The 12,424-nt window shown below is 42.8% G+C and overlaps 2 non-coding genes across 2 annotated transcripts; both read left to right on the top strand.

Annotated features, from left to right (window-relative positions):
* The first annotated feature begins 6,182 nt into the window (after positions 1 to 6,182).
* On the top strand, positions 6,183 to 6,256 carry TRNAM-CAU (transfer RNA methionine (anticodon CAU)). Its single transcript has one exon. It is a non-coding gene; the product is annotated as a tRNA-Met (tRNA).
* Positions 6,257 to 7,027: 771 nt separating this feature from the next.
* Positions 7,028 to 7,114, top strand: TRNAS-GGA (transfer RNA serine (anticodon GGA)). Its single transcript has one exon. It is a non-coding gene; the product is annotated as a tRNA-Ser (tRNA).
* The last annotated feature ends 5,310 nt before the right edge of the window (positions 7,115 to 12,424 follow it).

Genomic DNA, 12,424 nt, shown 5'->3' with positions numbered 1-12,424 from the left:
ATGATCAAGCCACTAGAGCACACACAGCAGGAGTAGCCGTTGTCCAAAAGGCACAAAATCAACAGGAGCACAAAGATTAGGCTTGTTATTGTCGTAGTGTGATCTATGCGGCTTTCTAAAAATCGTGAGAGCGGAAAAAGAGCTAGCGGGACACTCATTATACCTCGGAAAAGTCCTCTTCAAAAACTGGGTTTTTCCCAGCCTTGATTGTTTTCAAGCAAAGCAGTTGCTACTAGATCGAAGAGAAGCTTGGTCATCAATCCATCTTGATTGAGGAAAAAGAAGAGTTCATACTAGGCGAACTCAATATAGGATGTTTTTAGTTTTTAACTTCCAGGTAGACTAAAATGCTATAACTGCCTTGATATTCTCTTTTTGGCATTAGCCCATACATATCCCTACCTAAATAGATAGACCCTTGGCTTGGTAGAACAAATCTCTCCATAGCTTTCTTCTTTCCTACCGTTTGTTGTTGTTGAGAAATAATCGAGTGCTCCAAACTTCCCATTCAGGCGTTCACTCCCTCAGAATTTGATCTATTAGCGGTTGGCCTAGCTACCCCAGTAGTCAAAGTCTTGGCTTAAGGCGAGAACGATTCCCCTTCTTCTCAGACTTTGTCTGTTCATAAGAATCAACAACCTTCCTTGCCTTCTCTGCTTGCTTGGAATTAGAAGAACTAGGCTTAGAGCCAATAGAAGTAGTTGAACTTTCCCTGGTATCATCTCACTTTTAGCCATGTTGTTAGAGGCAAGCGCAAGGCACTAGTCTTCTGTCTTTGGTCCTATGGTGGGGAGAGACAGTGGAGTGGGATTTATTCTACGATCCTTCCCTCCGGATACTTGACTTTTGCTTGGCTACTTAACTACGCTACGCTATTCCATTCCATTCACATCGAGAAAGAAAGAGAGAGTAGTCGTTACCTTCAAGCTACTAGTCGAATAAAAACGATTTACTTATATATATAGGATAAGACGAAAGAAAGGTCAACCGAAGCAGTTCCATGTATTGCTCCTTAACCTGACGATATCGACCTATAAGACAAGGAATACCTAGAAAAGTCATTCAATTCTTCCTCGCCCTACTTGAATTCATAATTCAAAGGAAAGGCTCAGGGCGCTGCTCCCAAGTCTGTCTTCTTTCATAAGCTTTGATCGGAACTTCAATCTATTAGTCATCCTAGGGTAGAGATTGATTCTCTCTTCTTTACTTGTGGCTTGGCGACTCTGAACTCACTTATTTACTTACAACATTAATACAGAAAAGAAGTTGAGTGCTCAGTTGCAGTGTCTTTGCACAGTGAGCGGCAGTCGTTGGGAAACGAGTTGGCATAACGACCTATAGGCTTCAAGCATGAAAGCTTTAGGGATACGGATTGGGAAGTTGATTGTGATCTTTACATTGTACAGCTGACTGATGGCTTTATCTTGCCAAGAGGGCAGCTGTTAAAGAAGTGGTTGTTCGGGATTACGCGGATTGACCTAAGGATGGCGTAGGAATGAATGAAGGCAGCTCTATTATATTTTAATAAATAAAAGAGTTGTGGCACTGAACAAGCTCATGCCGTCAAAAGAAAAGAAAGGGAGAGAAGACCAGTGACTAGCCTTTGAATGAAGGACGGTTTCAGGCCGGAAACCTAGTTATTTTTGGCATGAACGTGCTGCTGATTCTTCTGAATCCCGCTCAGATCCAGCTATCCCTCTTGCCTTATTCTATCTCTTGATGTTCGATTCCTCAGTCGTAGGGGGGTTGGGATGATAGAGTCCTGGACGTTGTTGGAAAAGATTCTGATCCATTGGCAAGGGAAGGAGCGTAAGGGCGATAAGGCGAAAGACAAGGGTAGGACCCCGAGTTTGGATGTGAAAGGTAGTTCTTTCGGCCGCGGCTCGAAGATGGATTACGCGGAAAGGATGAGTGAAATGGTGGACAGGTAGTGCCTGAAAAGCAGAAACAGATATTTCTGAATCCCAAGGGCGAGTTCCTCGGGAGAACCCTTAAGTTGATGAAAGATTTGAAAGCGCACAAGAAGGATTCATTCCCACCTCGGGCTGCTGCCACGATTCACTTCAACGTGAAGAAGGGGCCGTGAGCGCAAGGCATTTTGATGTCCATTTTTCGAAACGGAGAGAGGGGTTGGCAATAAAACAACCATTTCTTTATTATTTTTGACGAAATTTAAAGATTAAGGAATCGATCACTTCTTCACTTTAGATATTTTAAGATCTGTCTTTGGAACAGTGACAGAACAGTGATTGACAGGGGACAGGTCGGTGAAGCCTGATCCATCTAGTGCTGTCATGTCCCCCATTCCATTCTCTAATCCTTGCTTCGCTTCTTTTTTGTTGTGGCACTCGCTCCTGACTTTTCGCTCTTGCTTTAGCTCGAACAAGTGGAATAAACAAAAATCCAATACGTATCATGAGGCTCCAGTATTTTTTTATATGTCGTGTCTTATGCTGCCGCGATGGTCTTTCTCCGAGCTTTGACGTGAACCGAGGCGTAGGATTAGAGAAAGATAGTGAATAAGGAAGCATTCAGTACGGGAAATAAGTGCTTTACTCGATTCCTCCATATGAGGAGAGGTTTGCAGACGTTTGGGAAAGGTGCAATTCAGAAGTGACAAGATCCGCTCTTCCTGATTCCAGTCTTTGAGGAAGGGTAGTTTCAGAGTTCGAGATGTCTGAGCTTGGGGGTTCCGCTTCTCTAATGTTATAATAAAGTTGCCCAGATCTTGCGTCTTCTTTTGCTGGCTAGATGCGTAAGTCAAGGTTCACGCTTGGGCCCTTGACGAGTACTTTGATTTTAGTTAGACCATAGGTGCTAAAGGGTATAGGAAGATATTACGGAGGAGTGTCATACACATCCATCGGCAAATGAGGATAGAGTAGTAGATCAAAATCCGGAAGCAGGGGTGGGAGGATCATCTGACCCTAGTATGATCCTCTACCGGACCAAGCTGATAGAGAAGGTTGGACCAATCGAGGGCGGGAGTGAGGCTTTCAACCGGACCAGGGGTGGGTCGGTATCGGTAACCAAGACACCCTTCTCTGTCGAATGAATCTTCAAATCATCATCTTCAAACCACGACTCCAATCACGGTTTCTCGTTTACTTTATCTCAGGTGACAGAGGCAGGAGAACACTTCAAAAAATGTGCTTTGACAGCGAGCGAGATCTTTGAAATTCAATCAGAACAGCACTGGGTGGGTAAGATAGAGGATTCCTGTCTGAGTCGCGTGGATCACAAAATGGAACTATGATTTCAAGTCCACTCATTGATTTCGAGAAAACCGAATCAATTGGCTTTTTTCCCAGCGATGCCTCCAACTTGAGATTTTGATTCATAGAACTGGTCATCAAATGTATATTCATCCATCTATAAGATGCGTCTTCTTTAGTGAATGAAAGAGGGACTCCTTTCATAGGTAGCAAGGATAGGAAGAAGGGGTTCAATGAAGGCTGCTGTTGAGGTTTTTATTCCAACTAGCGAGGAAAGGCCTCGTTTTGGAACTGGAGACGAAGAGTCGTTTAAAGACCTTTTCAAAAACCACTTTATCCGCTTGGGAGGGCTAACTCGGATAGGTCAGATACGAGGGAAAGAGCCCATAAAAGAGAGATCGAATGCCCTTTCCGATGCAGTTCACGATGCGGAGCTGCCAACTAGCGTCGCTAGGTAGTTTGTTGTTAGAATATATATCCTAGTAGGAAGATGGAAAGAATATACTATACAATATAGGAGAGTCAAAGAATAGGCCTGTTGGAACTATATCAAGATTAGAATGACAAGGAATATCCGTATCCGTATCTAATAAGTTGGGCTCTATCCTTCCCGCCCACCTCATTAATATCTGGAGGGAAGAATCCGAGGGTAGCCTGATGATTAAGGGACAGGGACACTGTCAACAGGGTATGGTTCTTTTTTATCACCCCGGATGACGCACACTGCTTTAAATAAAGCGCAGTGAATAATGCGCCAGACCACCTAAGCAGTTGAATCGTTCTCTTATAGAACGGGTAAGCCGCAAAAGAATGTTCCTTGCTTCCAGCTATCCTCATGAGTCATTTTTGCTGTAATTTGTCTCTCGATAAGAAGCTTTCTTTTGATCCGGGTTAATCTCGTCTTCTTGAAGAATTACGGATTCCTAAACCTAGTAAGGGAAAGCGATTCTACTCCAATTGCATTAATCAGTTGGATAAGAGTGAGAATAGAAAGGAAGCCGGGACGAGGAATGGAGTATAGCATTACCTCTAGAGTACAACCCTACTCCTGCGCCCCTCAATCCCATATCTACTACTTAGTCAAGCCCTTAACTACTTCTATATCTTAGAACAACCCCGCTCTCTGATCGACGTTTTATAGTCTTCATATCTATGGAAAGAGGAAGCTAGGAGAGGATTCTAAACAATTCTATTGAGCCGAACAACAAAAAGAGAAAGATAGAATACCTTTCTTAGCTAGCCTAGTGTGCTATAAACCCACAGGGAACAAGAGCCAGATCGAAGACATTCCTTTCATTCTTTTATACCCCTCTCTTCTTAGTTGCTCCTCTTTCTAGGGATCTAATGGTCGTAGACCACCTTCTTGTGACTATGTTGAAGAATTCTTTCCCCCCTTTGCATTCTCGAGTGAAAGGGTCCAAGCCATATGAAAATCTCTAGTTTCTCTCGTAACATATCTAGTTTATCCTGAAGCAGCATTTCTCGAAGTAGCATTCCCATAAGTAGAGGATGAAACCCTTGCTTGTTTGTCCCGACGAGGGTTTATGAATCACTCAAACGAGCCTTTCTAGCCGCATCTGAATCGGCATCCCTATCCATATGTTTATGCGCAGGTGCATCCATATCCGAATCTGTAGAATCTATTGGGGAATCCCCATCCGCACCCGAATTGGCTAAATCTAGTATAGTGGGTCTTGTTCCGATGCGGGAAAAAATCTTATGAAAAGGCATCTCGGCGAAAGAGGACTGAGAACCATAAGGCGAGCGCCAAAACGCTAGCACAAACTGCTCCCACAGACACGCATGATAAGGGGGTGTGGGGACAACCAGGCCACCACTTTTACCAGATATGGGTCTGGACGACCCAAGAGCCCGCCACTAGAACCCAACCCTTAAGAGGCTAAGGTCCAAGGGGCTACCGCAGGAAGTAAGCTTCACCTCTAACCTTAAGGAATACAGAAAGTTCCCCAGAATTCCTAGCAAGGACTTTGCCTGCTATTCATTCCTAAATCCCTTTCACCCAACACTAGCTAACTCGATGGGACGTCAACAGCGGGAATGCCAAAAGCAAGACCTGGACCTGGTTCACGCAGTCAAGCAGCAAAGACCTCTTTCTCTTCGAGAGCTTTCGTAACGGCTATAAAGAATGGGTCTTTCCCCTCGTGAAAGGCTATTGGGATCGATCCCTTCAACCCTCCTTGGCGTGGAAGGTCGCAAGAGAAAAGAAAACTATTCTTCTTAGCAGATTTTTCAACCTACCCGAGGTAAGGAAGTAAAGCAACCAATAGCCTTTTTACCTATTATGCCTTTCACCGGGTGAGCAAAAAGTAGTTACCTTTAGCCCGGTCTTCCTTATTAATTATTGATAAGGCACAGGGGTAGCATCATCCTTATAAGACTGTTGCTAAACAAAAGCAATTCTTTTTCACATTCAACCATGAGAGGGCAACTTGAGCAATCAAAGCTACGCCCTCTTCCACTGCTGACTATGAACAGTTGACAGCTAATGATTTCTACTTTACTAAGCCAGTTCGGTAAGTTAAGGTCCATGCTTGAAAGGAAAAAAAAGAGGAAGGGGAAGGGGTCGCCCAAAGCTGTGGAGATAAGGTGGAAGATAAAAAAGCTATATTTAGAATAATAAAGAGAATCTATTCAAATTCATATTCGAAAATGGGATTATCAACTATACTTGACTGGAAAAACCAGCCAATCTACTCTCCTTTTTTTGGTCTCCCCCCTGTAACTTGATAAATCATAAGAGAAGAAGAAATCGTTGCGTAGAAAGTCGTGCTTACTATCTCCTCCATCATTGTTATGTAGGAGGAAAAGAGCGAAAAACTTACTTTTAGGTAGTGGCCTAAGCACTAAGAAGTGAACATCATGCTACTCAGACTATATGCTTAACACATGCAAGTCGAACCTTGGTTTACTGAAAATCCTTGTGTGGTTCGAAAGAGAAGGGGAAGAAGCGGGGTAGAGGAATTGGTCAACTCATCAGGCTCATGACCTGAAGATTGCAGGTTCGAATCCTGTCCCCGTCTAATCAGTGGAACATTGTTCACCGGGATAGAAGGCCGGTCCCAACCCGTCTACAAAATGGGGCTAGTGTTCAGTCTTGGTTGATTCCACCTCTTTGCAGGGTGATGACACCAGTAGCTGTGGAGCACAGATGACCATTTCTATCACTATTGAATTCCAACTTAGAGCTCCTCTCCAACCAGTCAAGTGGCTTTCACTCCTTCTACTCTAAACTACTGTGTGCCTATTTGGAGCTTTTGACAGTCAAAGTCAAAGGTTTTTTGGTGGCAAGATCGGCATGCCTTCTAGTTGTAGTTGACTTTAAGCGCACCTGAACTACCCATAGTCGTCTATTTACGGGCTTGCACTCAATAGTCAATCAATTCCTTTTTCCGCTTTCTATCGCACGCTTCAACTATTTGTTTATATAGTGTGTGAAGTCTAACTAATGGAAAGTGCCTATGAATTAGTTCCAAGAAAGTGGTCGTTCACGTCAGGAATAGAGGCCGTTAAGGATGTACTTGCTTTTCCTTTTTTTCGTCGAGATTGGGTTGGTGTTCAGTGTACCGCTTGTCTAGCCTATGCTTTGCAAGCCTACATAGGGTACAAGATCGAAAAGAATGCATTGGATGGATGCCCGGGCATTGAGAAAGAAGGACGCTTTCAGAGGCGAAAGCCCATGGGGAGATACCGTCTGTGATCCATGGATCTCCGATCGGGAAACCGTATCCAAGCTCCCTTCCTTTATGACTGACTCGCTATTCACTCGGTTTTTGGGTCATAATCATTATGTAGGAGAGATGGCCGAGTGGTTTAAGGCGTAGCATTGGAATTGCTATGTAGGCTTTTGTTTACCGAGGGTTCGAATCCCTCTCTTTCCGCACTTTCACCTAATTCACTAAAGTTAATGACCGAAATGTATCAAATAGCAATGGAAAAAATGATTCCAACAGTTAGACCTTTCTTTGATATATATTCTCTATTCCTAATTGCTGTTTTTCAGAAAATACTAGAAAGAGTGGACAAGGAATTCAAATATCCCTATCGATGTATTTTGACATCCCACAGCTTCGGCAGATCGCTTAGCCCCGTTCATCTTCGGCGCAAGAGCGCTCGATCAGTGAGCTATTACGCACTCTTTCAAGGGTGGCTGCTTCTAGGAAAAAATGATACTACCCTAATCCAGTACACTATAGGATATAAACCATGCTTACCTAGTAAATGCTATTAGCATTACTACGACTCAATAGGATATAAACCATGATTACCTTGAATTATCCCTACGCCATTTAGCTCCATCCTAGATGGGTGCTACCGGCTTGGCGCTGGGTGAGCGAAACATACACTGTTTCTAGGCTTTATATTCAAAAATCCAATTTGGAGATCAAATATATCATGTTTTTGATTAACCTCTTTATACGAGTATTTAAGACATTGTATTTATACATTCTAGCTGGTTTAAACCAAATCTTTTTTATTTGGTTTTTCGGTCTTATCACTATTATGAGATTCATTCTTATGAATATAAGATACTATCTTATTGGTATAAACTACCTTATTGGTATATACCGATATATATATATTCTATATTCATATATCTGTAGATATGTCAACTTTGCATTAGTAAGAGGATTTGTAACCAATTTTCTAATAGAAAGGTTCTATTTATGTGTTGTTATACCTTTAATGATTTCCCTTATCAAGAGTGGGGAAATCCCTTACTTAAGTAGTCCATACATAGATTTTTTTCACCGACCAGATACAATATCTGAGTTTACAAACCCAGATTTTATAGAAGAATTAAATAAATCCAATTATATAGAAGTGAATAAGAAATCCAAATTAGTAGAAGATTTAATGAAATCAGATGTTATAGAAGTTTAAAGAAATCTGATGTTATAGAAGTAAGGGATGAACTTATAAAAGGTAAAGCTGATGTTTCAGACGGTAAAAAGAAGGGAGGTCGTCCAGATCTAGTTGATTGTTTGGTCATCTTTACATGTGGGATTTACATAATAGGATATTTAGCTTATTGTAGTCAATAATGATGATTCTCAATTTACTTAAACAAGGTTTGGTCTTTGATGAATGAGTTTCACTTCGTCCCTTTTACCACCTATCTATTGAGCCTTTCAAACCCGATACCTGTTCACTACTCGTATGTATCAAGTATGCTCCTCGTGACGTCAGACCTTCCTTTACGAGATTTTCTTTCCGGTTAAGGGTAGACTGAAGACTACAGTCCTTCCCTTCCATTGGGGACTCCTTTGACATGCATGTCTCATAGAGTAGAGCTTGGAAGAGCAGGCTTAGCCGAACCCTACACTGCCAGTCCAACCAAAGAGTTAGACTTTGACAGGCTTTCCCATGCAAAAGAGTTCGCCCCAAGCTCTATACTTGAGCTTTAGACCAGCATTCAGAAAGAGAGAACGTCGGTTGTACAGTCTCCTATACAATACAACACAGAGCTAGCTTCTGACCACGATTCAGAAACATCTTACGTTGGTTGTAGGTCGTACAGTCGTTAGCAAAAGAGCTAGCCGCATTTATGGAAATTAAGGAGAAGGCAAATAGAATAGAACAAAGTTAGGGGCGAAGCGGTTCCTGGCGTGAAAATTGGCAATTGAAAGTCAGATTTCGGGGGAGCCTTTCTAGTATAAGGGAAATAGGCCGAATCAGCAAAGGTTCTTCAAACCCCAAAGGGGGTTAGAATACTTTAAGGTATCTGCTGCGCACCTCTATTCCTCTTCTTCCGCTTATTCATCTTCTTTGGCGGATACATATATAGATATAGACTAGGCATGGCAGGAAAGCCAGTAAGAGCAGCAAGCTAATTCCCAATTCCACTCCTTCAATTCAAAGAGTTGCAGTCAACTAATGGGGAACTAGCCAAAAAAGGCTGATTAGCCCCAGTAAATACATGCACTTGAGCCTATTGTAATGTAAAGCCGCGTTAGCCCAGTCCCGAACCGAAAAGGGCTTTCGTCACGAACTAGAAATTCCCCAAGAAAGAGAAAAGGGGGCTGACTATTCATATTCACGGCTTATTCATTATCAAAGCTCTAACCTCCTAATCAAGGAGTGGAATTCTCTGCTCCCCTCGGAAAACTCCATTGCTTTGACCATCCTCCATGACCTGAGGATGCTTCTAGCCTTCAAAGAAGACCAATTGACCACCACTACTATAATGGAGAAAGGACAATCTGCCTTCTAACCCGAGGTCCAGGTATTCCGGCCCCAGAGAGAGAGCGTGCCAAAGCCCGATGAATAGGCAGGGGATGGACAGTCCTCCCCTTCAGGGAAGAGGAAAGGGGGGAAGTCCTTGGCATTCCTTCCTTTCTGTCAAAAAAACAATAAACATAAAAGAGAAAAAGACTGGCATTCTCCCGGGGGTCTAGCCGGTGAAGGCCAACTTAAGTACTGACCTGGCTTACTTAACAACATAGGCTTGCAGAGGAAAGGCCTAGCCCTTGGAGCCATACCACCAAGAAAAAGATCTAGGGAATCTCTACCATCAGGCTTCGAATCTGAGGTTGAGGTCGAGCCTCTCCTTTCAGTGGAAGTTGAACTCGTCGGATCTGCTGCCCGTGACGTGAGTGATCCTTAACCCTGCCCCTTCTTATTGCTATTTGTGACATCGAGTGCTTAAGTGAGATCATCGGTCTGGCAGGTCCTTGGACGCTGGCCCTTATAGTCTAGTCTATTCGGACCTCTACTAGGGCTAGAGCTAGCCGGAAAAAGAAAAAAAAAAGACTTAGCCAAAAAGAAGTACATAATAAGAAAATGCTCCACGCTCTACCTTCCGTCCTCCTTAAACTAGGATTTCTTGCATAGTAGCCTACCTTTGGTCTCAGGTTCGCTACTTGCTAGCCTAGAGCTGACCCTGGCTGTGATCAAGAAGTCTGCAGCAAATTCGAGTTTCGGGGTCGCCAAAGCATTGAGAGATGGAAGGAATGCTCTGGCTAACCGCAATGCTTGTCTGGCCTCTCCAGCCAAATTGAGAAATTCTGAGAGAAATTCATCCTTCGTTAAAGAAATTTACCCACCAAAACAACTTCCTTTATTTCTAGTTCTCCCCGTCAAGTTGAAGAAGACTCGCCCCCGAGTCGTTAGTGCTTTCTTCACCATAATAAGGAGAAAGATCAGAAAGATTGAAAGTTTCTGAAACCTCATACTCAGCTGGTAGTTCAATCTTGTAGGCATTTTCACCAATGCGTTTGAGAACTTTGAATGGTCCATCAGCTCTAGGCTTGAGCTTAGAAAATTCTTCTCGCGGGAAAGGCTCCTTTTGAAGATGAACCTAGACCAGATCACCTTCTTTGAACTCAGAAAACTTGCGATGCTTGTTATCTTGAGCTTGATACTTCTCATTTTGCTTAGCAATTTTCTCGCTCATGCAACTTCTTCATTTTATTCACCTGCATCTCCACTAAAGTTGTGAGTAGCTGGAAGTGGAGCTAAGTCCAGAGGACTCTCGGGATTTTGGCCATAAACAGCTTAAAAAGGACTCAAACCAGTAGTTTGGCTAGTGGACTGATTGTAAGCAAATTCTATTTGAGCTAAAAGCAAGTCCCATTGCCGAATATTTGCACCCCCAAAGCTCCGTAAAAGAATCCCCAAAATCCTATTAACAACCTCAGTTTGTCCATCCGTTTGTGGGTGACAAGTTGAGCTAAATTGAAGACGAGTTCCAAGGTTTCTCCAAAGTGTGCACAAAAAGTGACTCATGAGCTTGGAATCCCGATCAGAAGTGATAGTTAGTTCTAGGAATGCCATGGAGCCTAACAATCTCTCGAAAGTCGAGGTCACAACACAGTAGGTTGTTCAGAAGCCTTTGTACATTACAATTGAAAACCACGATAGGGGCAAGAAAGGAAATCTTCCCATTTAGTCACCCACCTTCTATCGTGTCTGATTTCGATCATTCTTAACCTCACACCTCTATGGCAGAAAGCAGAAGCGCCGGGAAAGACAGCAGGCGGCTTGTATAACAAGTTGTTCAGGGGCTCATAAAACGAGAGAGAAGGGCCCACTACGAAGAAGATAGTCCCTACCCTAGACACATTGAAGCTAAAAGAGATTCCCGATCTTGTATTATATTGATGTTTGACATCACGGCACTAGTCAGAAGAAGATAGTCGACTTACTCTAACAAGAAGACCGGTTACGAGAAGAGATAGAGCGGCAAAGGAAGCAGGGGATATTTATTCCATTTACATCTTATTGCTATTCTTTTTTTTGACTACCTATGAGACTGACTCCCTATTCCTATGGGTCGAGTGAGCTCTTCCCGTAGGAAGTTTCATTCCTAACAGCTCAAGCCTTGAGATCTGTCTTTTGAAGCCCTCTCAAACGAGAGCTTTTTTTCGATCTCGGTCTAGTCTGCCGCCGAACAGCTTTCAAAAAGAGCTATTGGGGGCAGCCCTACTAATTTGTATTCGTCTTTTAAGACAGGAGCTCCTAGGTTAGCTTGTAATCTTTCCTTATGGCAAAACCTATTTGCCCAGTCCTTTTAATTAATCCCCTTTTACTTATAGTTAGGATCTCGATTATCCTCTTCGATTGTTGTTAAGAGACTAAAGACCCTTCTATTCCCAAAAGCTGATGAAATAGGAGCGCATTCTTCCAAGATTGATTCAAACACATTCTTGCTAACCGCCCTTACTCCGAAAAGGGCTTATTCTATTTGCCATTTGAGGAAAGAGAAGATTAAAGCAAGAGAACATGACCGGTGCACGAAGGTCTTTTAGGATTACGTTAGTGTTAAGCGGAGAAAAGAAAGTAGATCCTGCGCTAAGAAAGGGGAGTGCCCTATCTACCGAGAGAATGCAGGCAAACTCGGAAAAGAAGGAGTGGCTCCCGTCCCTAAACAAAGCACCAGTCAGCTTTTGCCTTCCTTCTAACATAAAATATACGGAGAGAGGAATCGACATAATAAAGTAGGAAAATTGACTGAAGAAGTGTGGGAAATATTCAACAAAGAGCTTCTTCGAAATTTCGTTATCTTTTTTAAGATAGAAAGCCGAATCACTAACAAAGGAATTTTCTTTCGGGATGTTGACAACGTCAAAACAAAAAGAGAAGTTTTTTAGTGAATCGTCATTTTCTCACGATTGGGTGGGTGTGAAGTGTACTGAGGTTAAGGTACAATACCGAGCTCGAGATGTTAGAAGGTGCAAAATCAATGGGTG

This window comes from Lycium barbarum, chromosome 4, assembly GCF_019175385.1.
Source record: "Lycium barbarum isolate Lr01 chromosome 4, ASM1917538v2, whole genome shotgun sequence".
In the NCBI taxonomy this organism is placed as follows: Eukaryota; Viridiplantae; Streptophyta; class Magnoliopsida; order Solanales; family Solanaceae; genus Lycium; species Lycium barbarum.
The sequence above is the reverse complement of the archived record's forward strand: the minus strand, read 5'-3'. Positions and strand labels throughout refer to the sequence as shown.